General features: G+C 37.9%; 1 long non-coding RNA gene across 1 annotated transcript; it reads right to left on the reverse strand.

Moving 5' to 3' along the window:
* Positions 1 to 1,420: 1,420 nt before the first annotated feature.
* On the reverse strand, positions 1,421 to 16,344 carry LOC105046791 (uncharacterized). Its single transcript, XR_832334.3, has 4 exons — positions 16,168 to 16,344; positions 2,846 to 3,825; positions 2,265 to 2,739; positions 1,421 to 1,908 (listed from the first exon to the last, which is right to left on the reverse strand). It is a non-coding gene; the product is annotated as an uncharacterized lncRNA (long non-coding RNA).
* Between the last annotated feature and the right edge of the window lie 3,320 nt (positions 16,345 to 19,664).

Here is a 19,664-nt window from a genome sequence, read left to right on the forward strand (position 1 = left end):
TACTCTGCTTACAGGATAAGGCTTTTGGTTATTCCTTGGTGCCCTCTGTTGCCAACATCGAAGGTTGTTGATGGTCTAACAAGGCTATTGAACTTGACTAAAACTGGACATCTCTGTGTTGCCTCGAACTTTAGGGGTTAACATGAAGTAAGAGCCCCTTTATGCCACTTATTTTAATTGTTTTTGTCAAACACTCATTAGCAATCCACATGTTCTCAAAGATAGACCAGGCATTTGGAAAAATAGATGGTACCACCTTTGTATTATAACCTGAAGCAAATTATTCCAGCATGTGGCTGCATTTGATTGGTGAATAACAATGTCAAATCAATCTAGTTAAATGGCGTGAAATAAAGAAAGTGATGGTGGCTTTAAGTGTTCCGCATTCTCAACAAAGTATGTTATTTTTATATTAAGTATGATTAGTGGGTCAAGAAAAGAGAGAGCCATTTTAGACAGAGATAACTTTTTATAATTCAATAGCATGATATGTTAATTCTAGATTGATATGGTACTTGGGTCAAGGCGTGAAGTTACTTTAGACAAAGAAATGGAGAGGTGAATTATTTTGCTTTTTCAGCAAGGTGGGATAATGAGATGTTAAAGGTTTAGTGGATTAAGAAGAGGAAGATGAAGCATTTATTGCATATCAACTTATTAGAATTTCCTATTTCACCATCGAGAAAAGTGATCGAACCAAAGTGCTCCAGCAATCGTTAGATCCAATAAGGTAGGATTAGGCATTGAAGACTTTTATTCCTACTTAATCCCAACCAAAGTGCAGCCCATAGGCTGAGATAATTACTCGTATGTTAAAACGAGTGCAAAGAACTTAACCTATTAATGATTAGCACTTATTTTGCAACCAAAGGAGAGTCCTCCCAAAACTACATCCGATATGAACGATAGGATGAATTCTTACCTCAATTACCTCTGCCCTCTCCTACTTAAACTATTCAAGATCAAAATAAATATGAGAATTCATCCTAATATCCACCATACATATGCCTTGGGATTTGGACGGGTCCACTAAATCTGATCCATCTAATAATTCCTCCTTTGTTTGTGGCCACACAATTATTCAATGCAAGGTTCACCTCAAAGAGGCAAAAAGTCGTGACATACTTCGGCAGGCAGCGATTGCTAACATATGCGTGCACATAAAAGGTTGACTACAAACAAAGAAGACTCCTCGCATCTTGTGGCCGTGGATATCCCACATTATTATGTGGCTAGTATTTAGTGATAAAAGCAGCTTGTACGGCAACCAATCATGGTGAGTTGGTTTGGCACCTGCCTGCCAAAGTGAAGGTAGTGCCTTTTAATTTATCACGAGCTGGCTCTCAAATTTTTTTTTGGAACACATCTGCAAAGTTGGTAGTATAATATGTCTGATTTGTAGCATTGTTAATAACAGATATGGAGTGAATAGAGTGCGATTAGTGAGCAATGGGTGCTCGTCCATACCAACTCCTTGACCACAGGACCAGGACTGTTTGGTTGAACTCTTAAATTACATGGAAAAGTTGCAGGGACAGGGACACTCACAGTCCTGTGGTAACAAAGAGTTGTACCATTCAACATGCATTCAAGGTGAATTTATTTGGATCCAGTGTGACTTGACCACTTTCGGGTCTACAATTTTAACCTACGCTTCATGGTTAACCCAATCAACTAATTGGATCCAATTTCAGGTGGTTTAGGTCATGAAGCACCACCATCAGTTGGTTTTGTCAGCTAACCAATATTAAGCTTACATCTTGTTGGATGACTGAGACACCTCGCCCAAGCCGCTGTTCTTCATTTTCAGATGCACGGAGCACTAGGTTCACAGTTGATGGATTCAGGCCAGGTCACAGTCCATCAACCCACTTGCTCCAGTCTGACATCTGCAGCTACCCAGTAGCCCTGCAACGATGAATAGGTCAGAGATACTTCTAATATACAGCAAAAGACATTAACTAGCAAGTACAAACTTCTAATGGATTATGGATATTCCAAGGTGCAGATAAATCAATCTACCATATCATTGGTTTTCTGCATCTGCTTTAATTCCCTCCAAGAGAATGACTCTAATATTCATATGTTACGACAAACAAGTTCACCAAGGGAAAAAGACATGAATTCAACTCTTTCACACCATTCATGATTATCTTAAGCAAACATAAATCATCATGATATTTAAGAAAGAATCGACTGTTAGCTCGTTCTAAACATGACATTTTTTTTGTACAAAGTGCTTCAGATAGCAACCGGGGACTTGCCTCTCAACTCACTTTGGTAGGAACAGCCACCAATTTGGACCATCAAAAAGACGGATGCCGACCTCAGGAAACAGAGGCTGACCTCCTCTTCTTTGATGTCTTCTCACCTTTTTCTGGAGTCATCTGCAGACCATGCCAAGAGTCTAGCTATCCAAATGAAGTCCACTGAGCTCCCGTGTCATACCATCTGCTAGTATAGGAGCGCAAGACTTTCTCCTTTTCTTTCCCCTTCTTTTTTTTTCCCTTTTTTTTTTTCCAGAGAAACACTGCAAGAATTTACTGAAACTGTATCTAATGTGAAGTGTTCTATCTTATCATCTGATGTTTTGCATGGGTTAAAGAGACGGCGATATCCAATGTGCACTCTGAACTTGATGTTTTTGAAGAAATGGACCACTTATTTACACGCTTCTTTCTAACCACAAAATATCATCTTTCAATGGATTCCAAATCTGTAGTAGGTCACCTGCACTTTCTGAAAAGATAAAGATACCATTTCTAAGAAATTTTTCCATCGATTCCCCCCAACTTGCAACCCACAAGCATGGCAATAAGTGAGCAGAAAGGTTCCTTGGCGATACCTAACGTCCCATATAATTTAGTTATTTTCAAGACCTTCGCAATGCCGATATTAATGGACTCCCTTCACTTCATAAAAGCATTAGCATCCAAGAATAGAAATAATTATGCATTTCTAATAATAGGAAGATAGAAAAAAATTTATTCCATCAAAAGCCAACAGAAAAATTCTGTAAATTATAAAAATTTGTGGATGTAACTTTCTGAGTTAAGTTCTGAATGCATATTAGAAGGAATTCTGAAGCGGAAAGTTCTAAGAAGTTCATAATAGTGAAGTAATGAAAATTTACACGAACATTGCCTTTCTGTTTCAGGAAACTTTTATTTTCACGAGTACTCATACCATAACATTCATAATTTACAACAGAAGCACTTTCTAAAGCAGCCAATCCAGCTGACGTGCCTGAGTCAAAACAATCAAAATTTGCGTGGTGAACAGCAATGTAAAGGACAAACATTTGGTCAACTGGAGGATTGAGAAAATCCATAGCAGACAACTAATGCAGCATAGCTCTTTATCATCAGTATGACCAAAATATTCATTAAGATTATAAAGGCCAGGCATCCTGCAGACGTTTTGATGTCATCCCATGGATTAGTTGCTTTCTAATGCTGTTGTCTTGGTTATAGATGCTAAAGAGTATTGATGTATGTGGCACAGTCCTGTATTCCTGAAATATATCAAGTCTTCAAATGCAAAGGAAGCCAAATATATTTAGAACTAGCTTAGAACCCTATGCGATGCATGGCATGTGATTATTTTTTTTTGAGATAATATTTTTGTAAATTAAAAATACAACATAATATAAAAGACATCATAAATGATATCAAACGTTTGAAATAAAAATATAAAGCCAGATTGTAAGAAGTAACATAATTATTTTTCTCTTAGGCAGAGCACGACTACTTATTTGCATCCCGACACATCTCTTTTCTTCATAGTCGTATCAATATCAAAAATTTCATCCTTATTTACTTCAATCTGCAAAAAAAGATTTTATTATCAATTAAAATAAAATATATAAATATAATCATCCATATATAAAAGAATAAAATACATTACTCACAATAGATTTTTCTTGATTTCTCGTCTTCTGTTTCGTTGCATGCATCATTCGAAATTATTTTAAGAACAGTATAGCATAATCCTTCTTCTTTGACATTGTATTCATCAACTTTAATTTGAAAAATATAATTTTTTTCATATTTTTTTTGATTTCTAAGAGAATAATAGAATCATCATCTTTCTGCACAAAGAGAAATATATGACTCAATATCATCAAATAATTTGTTAGATGAATAAAATATAAAATATATATTATATATATCTTATACATGCATAATTCTTTAGTTGATTTGTCTGTTAACCGTTGAGCAACTTTATCGAAAAAAATAAACGATGCAAATCTGATATAATTCTCCACATAAAATTATCATCGGTATCTAAAGAACAGAAAAGAATAGAACCAAATTAAAGTTTATCATAAACAAATTGTAATGGATATGAGCAAGAGATATGATATTAAAATATCTAATATATAAATTTTTTTCTTTAATGATCTAAAGTATATATTTATCTTTTATTAGTAAATTTTAAATACCAAATACGAAACAAATCTAATAAATTTTTTAACCCATGCAATCTTTAGAATTGAACCCTCCAAATTCTTTCTTAAGATGCAAGCTGGGGACTGCGAACTTTCAAGATTATTAATAAACATATGGTGCTTGCATAAACATTCGGAGATTCCACCTTTTCTTTTCATGTAATTTTTCTATATTTATTTTTTTCTTTTGTTTCAGATATCAAACCTTTTTTTATCTTTTCTTTTCTTTCCTTTTCTTTTTCCTTTTTTTTTCTTTTCTCTCTTCCTCTTGTTTTCTTCTTTTTTTTCTTGAAACAGAGGAAGGAGTCGTAGGCCGACCCCCCTCCCAGCGACCCAGCACTCGTCGGCCTCCCTCATCTCATAAGCCATCGCCACCCTCACCTTCCAGAACCCACGCTCGAATTCCGACCTCCTCGTCTGCATCGACTGCTTCTCATTGGGAAATCCCCTCGACATTCATGGCCCCATCATCGGGATCAACCGCATCTCGTCGGAAAAATCCCTCAGAATCTTGGCTTTTCTCTCTTCCTCTCATTTTCTTCTTTTTTTTTTGTTCTTCTTGAAACAGAGGAAAGGGTCTTAGGCCGACCCCCCTCTCAGCGGCCCAGCACTCGTTGGCCTTCCTCATCCCGTGAGCCATCGCGATAGAATTCCGGCCTCCTCGTTTGCATCGATTGCATCTCATTGGGAAATCCCATCGACATTCGCGACCCCATCATCGGGATCGATCACATCTCGCTGGGAAAACCCCTCGGAATCTTGGGGGCTCTTGGGGAATGCTATCATGTTGTCATTGTAAGGGATGACGACGGGCTTCTTCTTGGGCTTGGCAGTGGCCGCGGATGAATAGGGAATATATATATATTATTTAGATATCTAAATCTCTATCCAGAATAAATTTGAATACGAAAATAAGTTTGGATCGATATTTTTTTCCAAGAAAAAGAAAAAAAAAAGAAGTGAAGAGGAGAGAGAAGAGTTTCGAATCCTATACTCACCTCGATCCAATCAAAATATCTGTTCATCCAAACCAATTATCTTTATTCCTAAAACGACCCTCTTTCCTGCCGCTTCCTCCCTCCGCTTCGTCTTCCTCTTTTTATTTCTCTCTCACAGGGTTAGGGACCAGAACTCAAGCTCTTCTAAGAGCCCTGCACCCTCCTTACCATCCTTCGCCCCCGCCTCGCCACTCCCCCCTCCGACGCCCCCTAGGCGCTGGCGCCGCCTTCTCCAAGGCCCCCACAGGTGGCTGTGGCGGCGAGACCCTGCGCGGTGTGGCGGTCTTAGGTCTCACCTTCTCCACGGCACCCACAGGCGGCGGTGGCGGCAACGGCCAGACCCCACATGGCGTGGCAATCCGCTTCGTCTTCCTTTTTTTCCCCTCTCTCACAGGGCTAGGGACCAGACCTCAAAGCTAAAACCCCCTCACTGCTCCTCTTTCTCTCTCCCCCTCCCTCGACCCATCTCTAGGATTAGCGCTTCCAATCCTTTCTTCGAGATGTTCCTTACTAGGTAAGCCCTCCTTACTCGAATCGCACCCATCTCTTTGGTAAATCTTCGTATATTTCCAATCAAACTACTGATCTCTTTTTTATTTTTTGATTCAAGGACTGAGTACGACCGAGGAGTCAACACTTTCTCATCGAAGGGAAGGTTATTCCAGATCGAGTACGCCATCAAGGCTATCAAGGTAGCACATTTCCCCCATCTTTTGGTTTTCACTGGGTCTAATTTCATTGGAAATTTTCAGTATGCGTATGTTGTCCCTACTGGTATCCGCCTTCGGCCCGTCCGCGGCTCTCTGTCGTGTTGAAGCCAAAGAGAAAAAAAAATACTGCTTTGGACACGTGGCAATCAATGGTTTAAAAAAAAATACATACATGGCGAATAGAGGCTTCTTCTCCGAGAGGCCTCCGTTTTTATATATATATATTAGATGACTGAGAATTAGACCATCTACCAGGGAGAACCTATATGGAAAATCAGCATGGTAAATGACATATATTAGCTTAGCAGCTGTTGCTGTCTTTCTTAATCAATGAATCAAAAGCAAACTTAATAACTAAAAGAAGATGACCACACTGCATTCATTTCTTTTCTATTTTGAACTTCAGACAAAGACATCTGTTGACTAGCCAATAGTGCCTCTAGCACATCAAAGACCTTGAATATGTTCAATGATTTGCTCTTTTCTGAAAAAGAATATATTCTGAAATTTCCAAGATCACATTGCGGCTTCAAACAAGTTTCTAAATCTTCTACTTGCACACAATTAAATTACTGATTCTGTAACTATAAACTTTAAAAGAATTCCTTAGCCAACTTAAAAAAGTATAGACTGTGATCACTGCCGAGCTTAAGGAGAGCATCTTGAGTAAAATTAGTGTTACTGCATAATATACATTCACTGGTTTCTGATATCTCTTTTGTTATGTGAATGCCAATCTAGCAACAAAGGACCCAAAAAAAAAAAAAGAAAAAGAAAAAAAGGAAAAGAGAGCCTGATGGGATTCTAATGCATAACTATGAAATTCCTCCCATCTCAAAGACTCAAAATACATCTTTCTTGTTGAATCCTCTATTGATACCACTAGTAAATTTCCTCTTGTACCCTCATTTTGAATCATATCCTCCCTCGTCTGACCAAAAATCCTCTTCAAAATACCCATTTATTTCATTCATCATATGCTCATGTACCTTCCCAACTATCTGACATTTTCCCATCTCAAAACATAAGCTGCTTTATCATATATAATTCTCCTAATATCCCAAGATATTTGAACATCACATAACATCATCTAGAACATCATCTCCATGTCATCCACCCTGTTTTCATCTGTTGTGGCATCCCTATCTATCCTTCCATCTTTGTATGATAGAGTTAGGGTAGCGAAACATGATTTGAACTTTGGAAGGTATGGTCTACGGTTCATCCTTTTTCCTTTAAATAGTTGAATCACTCAATCACACATTACGCCAGGTTTAACTAATTTGCAAACCTCTGCTCGATAAACATTCTGACCAAATCCATAATTTCTAAATTGATATTCAACTTACTTGGTCTCATCAACCTGCACACAGGAAAAATGTAGATCACAATTCCACCATCAATCATCTTGCCCATTTGAACAATTTAACCTGCTTGTTTAAGATTCCAAACTTACAGCTAATATCTTCTGATACTATATAGCAAGATTCGCTGAATTAGTACCAGAGCTGATACCAGCCACAACCGGTTTCGTACAATACCGATATGTACCATACCAAGTTGGAGTGTACCGAACCGAGAGGAGGGAGAGGGAGAGGGTGGAAGGAAGAAGAAGAGAGAGGAGGGGGGGAGATAGAGAGGGGCTAACCAAGATGGGGGAGGTAGAAGGAGAGGGAGGAAGAGATAGGCGGCAGCAGAACCCTTTTTGCAAGAGATAAGAGGGGAGCAAGGTGACGACCAATGTTGGAGGGGTGGGGGGAGAGGCTTTGAGAGCCATTTTTATCCTTTGGCTGAATGGAGGGGAGGGGGGATGGGGTTTTATAAACAAGCTAACCCGACTGATGAAGGCTTGTCCCAATTTGGTATCAGATTAGTTCGATGAAGGCTGAATCGCCAAGTTCGCATCAGTTTGGTGAGCGTTGCTATGTAGAGTTACCAAGAATTTATATCTTCACCTTAATTTTGTGTCATGCTACATTCCAAAAACATCAATTCTTTCATTAGATAATTCTTTCCGATGTTTCTACACTCCTTCGATGAGATTTATAGCATAATCATCTTCCTCAAGCATGAAGCCTAGCTAGTGTATGTTGGATTGGATGAGCAAGTCTTATGTTGATGGACACCATTGGGATTGTCTTTCCCACTTGGAAACTTTTTGGAGGGTCATCAAGTTTGCCATGTTCGATGAAGGGGGTTGTCAATCCCTTCGTGGGCTTTTTTTTCGGTGACTAACTAAAAAGGACAGAACATTCACCATACGATCAAATAATAACCTGCAGCAATGAATTGAATTGCCTCCGATTTGATCCTAGTTTCACCCCATGCTACAAGAAGATAACAATATTTCCTCTTTGGAATCTCTCACATATCTTCCAATGCAAGAAGAAAAGAATGATTGCAAGATTCATTCACATAAGAAAGATGAGATACATAAAGAATCATTCAACAAAAAAAGAAGAATACAACTTCAAATAGCATTAAATAAAAAGAGTACACTGACAAAATCTAGAGTAGGTTGAACCTCTAGGGAGAAAAAGAACCTAGAGCAAATTGGACCTCCATTCTAAGGAAAAAGTTTATAGAATATATACAATGAAGGCTTAGGAAGTTTGTCCATGGCCATATGTCATGTGATGTCAAGAGAAGCCAAATAAAATATTGTTTATCTTCTTATACTGGAGGGAGGTAACTAATTTCAAGAATAAGTTCCCTCTGATGGTTACAGGCAGTTTTTACATGCTTTTGGTGGTTACTTTAAGTTCATTTAGTGGTTGCTTTGAAAAGCAACTTCCTTTTGGTAGTTAATTCCTTGAGTACCTACCCATACATAGCCTCTTGCATGGCTTTTTTATATCAATGGCAAGTTGACAATCATGAAATCTAACCAAGTTTCATAAATAAATAAATAAATCAAATCTTGATCAATTGATTATTATCAATCAGTCATCATAGTTGGCCGATGCCTACTTAAAGTTTGCTGTAAATACATGGCGAGCTGTTGGTGTGACTACGTAGTTTTAGCATGACACCAGGAAAGCATAGGAGAATTCTTCCCACGTCATTAAACTCCGAGCACTCCTGAATGCCAAGTGCCCTTTTAGATGGTGATCGATGTATCAAATTGAAGTGCAAATGAATTTTAAAACAAATGTCTCGTTAACAAGTTATGCACATCAATACCCCCTGTTGTGGGTGATTTCGTACTAATCAAAGATGTGAAACATATAAAGGAAGAATTGATTCTCATAGATCCTCTAATCCCCCGCCTCTTTCAAAATTCAAACAACAGCTGGCCGCTGAGTAGATAAGGAAGAAATAATGGCCATATCTCTCCGGATAAGCCAAGACTAACCGCTTGATTTTTCTTCCTTTCACGGCTCTTCAGCCTCTGCCTATAAATAAAGGCCCATAGGGGATCTCAAGGTATGAAATCTCCTCTTTACACGCTCGCTCCTTTCCTCTATTATCCGAAATTCTAACTTGAGTGTCGAAGAGTCCCTGCTGGAACCACCTCCAGTCGGAGACTTTTTTTACGGATCCTGCCGTCGCCGCCTAACTCCAGTCGATCCGATCTCGAGATGAAATTCTGCCACAACAGACTGATGCTAGAGGAAGGGTTCTGACCCATTTACAGAAAGAAGCAAATATTCAACAGGAGTTTCATCATGCTACATTAACGCCGACAAGATTCAGATCGTCTACCTCCAAATTGGCCAGGTGATCCGGCCATTTACAAATCAACTGACGGTGATCAGATCTAATCACCGCCAAACAATCAACGCCCTCCAAATTATTCTAATCGGACTCGAAACTGGGAGGTTGGCGCTCCAAATGAGAAAAGAGATCCTAATCAGGAAAAAAATTACGGGAATCCCTCGGTTCCCAAATCATTCTTGCTCCCTCATTCATAATTTGAAATTTAAATTTCTGGCAAAGTTCAAATAAGGAAAGAGATTATGAGGATCCCTCGATTCTCGGACCATTTTTGCCCTCCTATCCATATTCAAAATTTAATTTGAAATTTTGGCAAGTTTCAAACAAGAAAAATCACAGAAAAATTGCAATGGATTAAGATCTTTCTAATTCCGCTCCTTAAACAGAGAAGGATCCACGTTTCCTCATCTTCAAGGACATCCCAGAAGAGCGGGTTCGGAGCTCCCACAACTTGATATTCGTGGATTCATCATACTCAGAACCTATATTTTTTGGCAGCTAGATGGGATTTCGCTACAACAACCTTGGAGTCTGAGCGATCCACAGAGGTACTATCAAATAGGAACAGCGAAGCCTATGAAGTTCGGATTGGCCGCTAGCAAAAGCCACGGCCCCACTACAAGCACAAGCTATGGCACCACTATAAGTGCGAGTTATGATTCCTAAGCTTTCCTCGGCATCTTCACTTACAAGCCATCGGCCCGCACTTGAGATGCCAATCCCAGCAATGGCCAATAACGCCCGACATTTGATCCCAATATCCGAAAAGGGCCCAAGCCCCATGGCTCGGCTTCATGCCCTCTACGACCACATGAGATTCGAGCCCCTTTTTATTACCTCTGTACTGCATGCACCAGGGGTTCACCAGTGCTACGCTACCCCATAGGCTCCACCAATTCCCGGTTATACTCTATCCGCCGTACATATGCTTTGGATTCACCTAAGGCCACTTGAACTTGGCGTACGCAATAATTTCTCCCAGCGAAATGAAAAAAAAAAGGAAAGAAGACACTAAGGCTCCTCTGCCAGTGTCGAGGCCTCCCTCGCACCGAAATCCCCCGACGTTGAAGTTTCCTGCACGCTCGACGGCACTGAGACCCCATGTGTGCCCGTCAGCAACGAAGTCCCCTACCGCTCTCGCTCGCATCCTTCCCAACATCGAGATCTCCCACGCAGTCGACACCTGCCGACACCAGAGTCACCAACACGCATGCGCCTCACATCCCGCGGTGTCGACCCTTCTTAGATCTGGCCATCCATCCTCCCCAGGTTTGGGTTTTCTCGCTCGTGGCACCAATCTCCCCCCAATCCGGCCAACCCGAGCTTTGCCGCACGCATCCGGCCTCAGCCGCGCCGAAGCCACCTGCAGCCAGATCTGGCCTTGCTAGAGCTGTGGACCTGATCTCCCCCATGCACACCCAACCTCTCCATCCAGGTCTCTTCTCTTCCCTCTCTCCTTTCCCTTTTCTGCATTCGATCCAATTCTCCCTTCAGATCGATCGATCTTGGATGAAGACAGCGGCAGCCATGGTCCCATGACATCTCCACAAGCCCCAGCCCCAGAGAACCAAATGTGTGTGGGCCGCATACAGGAGAACCCATAGTGGGCCTCCATCTCCCACGACGTCCTCACATGCCTCAAGTGTTCCGGCAAGCATGCGGCTTCAGCACCCACATTAGCTTCGTCCACTCCATCGCCGTGGACTTCTAGTCTGAGATCCTGTTCAAGAAGATGGAGGCCACTGGCAAGAACTGGCTTAATGTCCTGCTGCTATCGAGCCCAAAACCTCCGCCGCGGACCTTTCCTGATCCACGGACAACACTGGTGCAGCCGCAACATCGAGAAGAAGGTGAGGACCATCGAGAAAGACCCGATATACCCCCAGCATCGATGCGTGTATTGGCTTTACAAGCATGAGGAGCTGGGACTCTACCTCGATGACAGCAAGGTAAAGTCCTTAGATGAGTTCTTCAAGCGGATGGAATAGTGCCCCAGAAGGCATTCCGAACAATGCAAGATCACAGGAAGGGAGCGACCGTGAGCCTTGCTGATGGGAGGATGGTGGGGCACTACTAGCTGAAGAATCCGAAGCTCGCGCCAAACTCATTCTTAAGGTTGTAGATCCGAAAGACGCTCGATGCAATCTGGAAGGTCACTAAAAAGATCGTCAGTGCCAAGATTAAGCCTCCATCTTCTCCAATCGATTGCTTTGCCCAAATTCTTTCTGTGAGAATTGGAGGTTCAGCTCTAGGGCCTCAATTTGTCGCTGAGGCGCTGGCTCCCGACAATCCTCCTCTGAAGTTCAATCCGAAGCCCAGATGGAGGCTGATCCGAAGTTCAGATCAGGCCAATCCGAAGCCAGATGAAGGCCAATCCATTAGACCAATCTGAAGTCAGATCAAAGCCAGTCTGAAGTTTAGAATAAGGGCCGGTTCGAAGCTAAATTAAGCCCATCCGAAGTCTAAAATCAAGCCGATCCGAAGTCAAAAATAAATCTGATCCGAAGTAAGCATCAAGGCTAAACCAAGGCACAAAACAAGACAAAACCGAAACAAAAACAGGGCCAAGCAGGAGCAAAGGTCCTCGAACACTTGAGTTGAAGTAAAGAGCCCCAAAGATGAAATGAGGACCAAGCGGAAGTAAAGACAGCTCAAGGCTTAGGTCATCAAATGATCAGCCTCATAAGGTCAATACCGCCAAAAGGCCAAAGATCATCAGAGGACCAACCTAAGTAAATCAAGATCAGGCTATCAAGCCAAAGACCAACAGCTGAGAGGAAGGATCGAAGCCGAAGTGAAGCCCAATGAAGCCCAAAGTTGATTTGAGAAAGCCAACTAGAGGCAAACTAGCTATAACGGGATAACATGATTTTAATTATCTATTTTCTTTACTCCAAAACTAAAAATTTGGAAGGCCCAGTCAGAGCCGGTCCAACGAGTTCTCTCATTTTTTGTGTGCAGATCCGTAACTTAAGATCTCGACGACTAAGAAACGGAGGTTATCCTATAAGGACCTCCGAAGGCCATACTCGCTCTTCAGCGAGTCAATATCTATAAAGATCTTAGTCATATGGAAAATGGAGACTAACCAATAAGGATCCCCAATGCTCGTCGATCCCACCTACATGGACAGAAAATCTCATCAGTTTGAGAAGCGGAAACTAATCTATAAGGACCTCCGAAGGCCATGGTCGCTTTTCAGCGAAGCCAATACCCATGAAGACCCCAATTGATGAGAAGTGGAGGCTAACCCAAAAGGACCTTCGGAGGACTAACCTACAAGGACCCTCAGCCTGTTAATTCTAACAACAAACAAGGGGTACACTACAGGACCCTTAAAGGTTCCTTGCTTTTCAGCAAGCAGAGCCGACGAAGTCAAAAACTCCCCGCTTTTCAGCAAACGAAGCCTACAAAGACTTCAGTAACCGAACTGGGATGGAAGAAAACACTCTCAACACGTCTTCGACAATTTTGAAGTACTTCCTTCACCCAACCCAATTTTGACTCGAACTCGAGAATAGGAGAGCTTATGTTGGAGGTGATTTCATACTAGCTGAAGACGTGAAGCATATAAAGAAAGAATTGATCCTGAAAGATCCTCGAATCCCCCACCTCTTTCAAAATTCAAATAATAGCTGGCCGTTGAGCAGATAAAGAAGAAATAATGGCCATATCTCTCCAAATAAGTCAAGGTTAATCGCTTGATTTTCCTTTCTCTCATAGTTCTTCAGTCTCTGCCTATAAATAAAGATCCACAGAGGATCCCAAGATATGAAATCTCCTCTCTCCTTACACGCTCGCTCCTTTTCTCTGGTGCCCAGAATTCTAACTTGAGCATCGGAGGATTCCCACCGGAGCCACCTCCGATCGAAAACTTTTGTTGCAGGTCCTGCTATCGCCGCCCAATTCCAATCGATCCAATCTCGAGACGAAATTCTGCCGCAACACCTTCTTTCCTCATCTTACCATAACTATTATCTCTATTGCACTTGAAGCAGTTTTAGCCAGATTCTTAGACACCTGAATAGCAATTTTCGATTTTCCAATTCAGACACCCTTAAAACATTATTTTTTATAAGCTAAGGATACATTTATCCATTAATTAAACACAACATATGTGCTAGTTTATGTGAATAGTGAGGTTGCACTTTGATAATTTAATCTAGCAATTTACTTGAACAATATCGATGAAAAAAATGCACAATTTTGCTGTTGGAGAATATTTTGAATATCTTTAGCACAATATGTTAATTGTCTCTGTCTTATAATTTGCACCAAAAGGATGAGTAAAACTCCCCATACAAAAAATGGCCCTTTTGCTCTTTAGAAAAATCCTTTCCAAGCCTAAGGGAACAATTTTATGGTTCCCACTCAATTTCATTAGATTGAAAGATGAAACCAACAATATAAATCTTTGGACTTGTCAACTAGTATGTTCGTTTCATGGCATACCCCTCCCTCATGAAAGTTGATTTGCCTTTGACTTCCCACCAACATATAGTGGGCTGAGGGTAGGCATAAAGGAATTTACATATTCTTAGTTTTCGATGCATCATATATTTGTTCATGCATATAAGGGCCTATTTGCATAATTGGGCTCAAAATTCTATTCGATCTATAGATTAGGCCAGTATAACCAGCAAAATTATAGGTTTATAGGCTGGGCTAGGCCAATATTTACAAGAACCCAGGAATAGCTTCAATGGGCCAGCCTAAATCTAATAGGGAGAAAACAAAGATCTGATGAGGTCTGTGTTTCTCCATATGGGATTTGGGTCTGCCTACTCCAAAACTATTATGGGGTTCTTATGAACATAGGCCTAACCCAGCCTACAAACCCATAATTATTCTAATTGTACTAGCTCAATCCACGAATCCAGTAGAATTTTCAGCCCAATCATCTAAACAGGCTTTATATGGAATTAGAATGTCTGCAAAATTCTGATGAGATTGTTCACCTTGTTTCTTAGTTTCATCATCCACACCATACTTTGACAAACATAATAAACTTACGCAAAGAAATGAAATGCCCTCGATGGCAGCAATTTTATCTAGCAAATATTAGGCAGTTGCCTTTCCAATAGTTTTCTAAGCTAATAATATACATGCAGCCCATATAATAAGCCAACCATTTGCTGTTCATCTCTTTGTACGATATGCACCACTTTAAAGAATATAACATTGCCCAACTCCCAAACAATGTCCTTCAAATCTCCATTTGCATCAGATTCATTTGACTTTGTAGATAGATGATAGATGAGTGATGTTACATTTTACCTCTCTGTTTAGAACTTCTATGAAGCTATATCATCACTTGAAACAGCTCAAACTAAGATATTATGTTTATATTAAAAGATAATGCAGATAGATACCTTCCAAGGCACAGTTTCCAGTTTAAATTAACAGCAAAGCTTGTTCAATTAGGTGGACTTCCTATCTAAATGAGGAGTAGACCTTTCCACTAAGTGATGCTTAAATGACCTATAGATAGCTAAAACCTGATTCTTAACCAGAAGATAAGCATCACAACCAAGTAAACATGATTACAACTCCTTAACCTATCTAAATTTGAACAAGTTCAAGTTCCATGCTACAAGCTAAACCTGAACAGGATGTGAATATTTTGACAAGCAGATTCCTAAAAGCCATCCAACCCATTCCCCCAGTTCCCCCTCCTATTGCTCTTTATTCTGCAGGGGCTCTACCATCAAATTAGAATCTCTAGAAGGAGATGCTTTGCTATCAGGAATGTCTTAAATTCACTTCCTCCTTGCCCAACGTTGAATTACTTGTGTAATGGGAAGGAATGAAGGTTGCTGCGTTTGCCATTCAAGAAGACACTTGTGTCTGGGTGTTCGAGGCATAATTTTAACATTCTTGAACCTTCGTTAAGAATCACCACAACTAGACAAAGCTTCGTCTCAACACTCTCAAAGGTATCCACAAGATATCCTCTTGGTTCAAGCTACTCTTGAAAGATACCTGCTAACAACCAGCAAGCATGACCCAAAAACATATCATTATCTTTACCGATATGCTAACATCAAATCAATTTCTTCCAACCTATACTGATAAGCATGCCCCAAAAAATAATATTATATATCAAAACGTCATGCTTTCACAAAGCAATACCGCTCTTTCATCAAAATTTAACCAAATCACGGTACATATCAACTTATTATCCCCGTAATTTGAGAGATTGCAGACAAATTGAACGCACTGGAGATGATTAAAGAATAGCAGCAATGCGTCAAGATTAAGAAAGTTGGATTAATGGGAGGAAGAAGAGTACCTGGAGAGAGAGCCCAGAAGCTTTATCTCTGATAGAGGTAGAGCTCCTCCGAGAAGATGGAGCTCCTTTAACGGCGGCCGGTCACATTTCCAGATGGGATTTCCAACTAGGTTTTAGGGCTTTTAGCAGACGGTTTTGGGTTCGGCCGGGAGGAGAGGATGGTGTGATGGCAAGAAAAATAAGGAGCTCGAACGTAATTTAAACATTCTATCCGAACTTACGTGAAGCTAATCGAAGGTCCGTGCCGGATGCACGTGGATAATTTTTTTAAATTAAATTAAAAAAAATTATTTATAAATAATAAAATAATATTTATTTAAATTTTTAAAATTATTTTATTTTTTAAATTATTTATATAAATAAATTTTTATTATAAAAATATAATAATATTATATATTAATAACATAATTAAATTTGAAGATGTGTCCTTGTCAGGTGGTATAACAAAATTTATTGGAGAAGTTGAATTAGCAACATCCTAATATTTCATCACAGATATATATATTATTATTATATAATATTATATATATATATATATAATATTCTGTGATGAAATATTAAGATGTTGTTAATTCAATAATAACATAATTAAATTTGAAAGGATGTTCTTGTCAAATGGTATAACAAAATTTATTGGAGAAGTTGAATTAGCAACATCCTAATATTTCATCACAAAATATTATATATATATATATATATATATATATATATATATATATGATATCACCTAGAGGTAAGTTTGAGCTAGTTTCGTCTGGGGATGATAGCTGGACGGATTTTTTCTTCTATCATATAATATTAATTTTAGCTTGATATATTATTAATTATAATATTATTTTTTATTTAATATTAATTATATTTAAATCACTAAATAATTTTTTTTTTGCTCTATCATGCACCCCCTCCATTCCTATCATTTGAAATCGAGTATCCGAACCAACCCAAATAATCTGTTCTGAACAAAGGTTAATCGGATAGACTTGCATACTTGTGAATTTATCATAAAATTTTTAGATAATTTTTTAATTGGATATCCAACAAGTTTGGATGCGGGGATTTTAAATAGATTCGAATATGAGTAGAACAAATTTTATAAGTGTCCTACATTTTATAATTTATAATTTTATTTTTTTATGACATAGTGTTAGACTTAACTACATATAAAAGTGGATCAGATATTATGTCCAAATCATATAATCTGAATATATCCGAATATCAATATTAATTTAAGCATTTAACTAGTATCCATATTTATATTTATATTTATATTTATTTTAAAAAAAATAGATATAAATATAGATAGAAAACTATCTATATATTTAAATATTCAGTACTGTTTGTAATATTATCTGGTCTTGCACACCTCTCATGATTTTTAAAGCAAAATAAATGAAGGCATTAACATGTTTTTAACTTGATTTACCTTTCATAAGTGATATACTTGGTTTGGTGATTTAACTATATGTTTTACATCTATATCTATAACTGTACTATTATATTTAATTAGTCCCAAATAAATATAAATATGAATTTTGGCATTCAACATATATATTTATCAAATAAAAATGTATAAGAATATGAATATGCTGCTTTCTTAGCTATATCCAATCCATTTGAAGTTTTAAACTGTATTAAAGATTAATTATAGAAACCTATTATCAGTGCAGGTATCATAAAAATTCTATTATGCTAAATTGAAACTAAATGAAAAGTTGATCCAAGAGGATCATCAGACTTTATATAGATCATTTTAGCCATTATATATAGGATTGGATAGGGTACAAGAGTAAGATCTAGGATATTAGAAAATTCTGTTGCAAACTAAATTTTTGAATATTATAACTTACTCAAACGATGTTCAATTAAGAATATCTTTTTTTTAATTGGATAATTTTTTAAGATCTACAATGTAAAGTCGCACTATTTAAGGGGTAGCATGCCAATGATTAGGTTCAAATTCCTTCATTTAGGATATAAAATAGGCCAATCAAATTGAAAGTTTTTTTTTCAGATAAGATTTTATTGGGTATAATTTTCAATCAGAGAAAAATCCGATGGAGCGATCAAAAATAAAGTTGATGTAAAAGTCAACATCTAAATCTTAAAAAATTTAGTCTTTTCTATATGATTTCTATTATACGTGTCTATTTTACATAAAAGAATCCTACTATAATTAGGAAAAGGAATCCGATTTAATTGTACAATGATGGATATCCTTTTGAAAACTATAAAGAGAAATTCAACTTGAATTGTATAAGAACGAATCTCCCTAGTATAAATAGAGGCCATGTATCTTATTTTTAAATCAATAAATGAAAAAAATAGCACTTAAGCCTTACATTTGCAATTTTTCTCTCTTCTAGCTTTTTATTCCAAAATTCAAGTTAAATAGATTAAGAAAAATCTTTCTTCTCGATCGAATCAAAAGTTAACAAATTAGGCCATAAACACAACATAATCATTGGAGCATTTTCCCAACAACCAGTTTATGGATCCTTATTCACCAAGTATTTTCATTTAGGGCCAGCTATAATATTATTTTAAATTTATTCATATCCTTTCTCACAACTTTCATGCATGTTAGCTCAGTACTTCCCTTCTTTTTCTTACAATCTTCAGCACAAAATGAATTACCTTTCTTACTAGAACCTCCTTAAATCTTTGTGGTACATATTCATACTATCTTAATCAATTTTTTATCATTTTATCTTTAATTTTACAAGTCCTATAATTTCTCTAATATATTAATTTCTTAAGATATCCTTTCTAGTTTTACTATATATATATATATATATATATATATATATATATATATATATATATAACATTGTGCCATACTTAATTTATTTTTATTTATTTTTTATGTTTCCTAGCAGTATAAGTGATACAATATTGTAAGGCTTATCATTGTTCTATATTTTTTTTTTCTCACTTAAACCTCCAAAGTATTCATCTATGATATAATATTCTTGGTGCACTTTCTACGCTTCATCCAACTAGCTTTAGACCGGTTGCATATATCTTCATCTCTCTATTATTTAATGGACTTTATGTGACAAAATGAGTCACTTTGTAGTATCTCTTATCCATTAAACTTTATTGATATTTTCATTTTTATTTCCACTAAATTTATGTTCCATATACTCTATTCTCATTTTACTAACATTAAAGTCTTTTATTTTCTAAACTTTTCCTCAGCAAAGCTCAATTTAGTATTTAATAGTTTAAAAAGTTCACAAACCAAATATTTACAAATGGTCTCCTATAGAAATAATTACTACCAATAAGTCTTTTGTAATCTCCTTACGGTCATTCTACTAGATTTATTTGGATTATGATAGATCTTGAGTATTTATGCATGCCCTAAAGACGTAGCTTTTATATTGTATTTTTATTTTTATTATCTAAAATAATCTTTTGAAGAACTAAGTTGAGTGGAACCAAATACTGAAGGAAGAATGAACTCAAACCCATTTCTCTTGTATCAATTGTGAGGA

The sequence above is a fragment of the Elaeis guineensis genome, chromosome 6 (assembly GCF_000442705.2).
Source record: "Elaeis guineensis isolate ETL-2024a chromosome 6, EG11, whole genome shotgun sequence".
Classification (NCBI taxonomy): Eukaryota; Viridiplantae; Streptophyta; class Magnoliopsida; order Arecales; family Arecaceae; genus Elaeis; species Elaeis guineensis.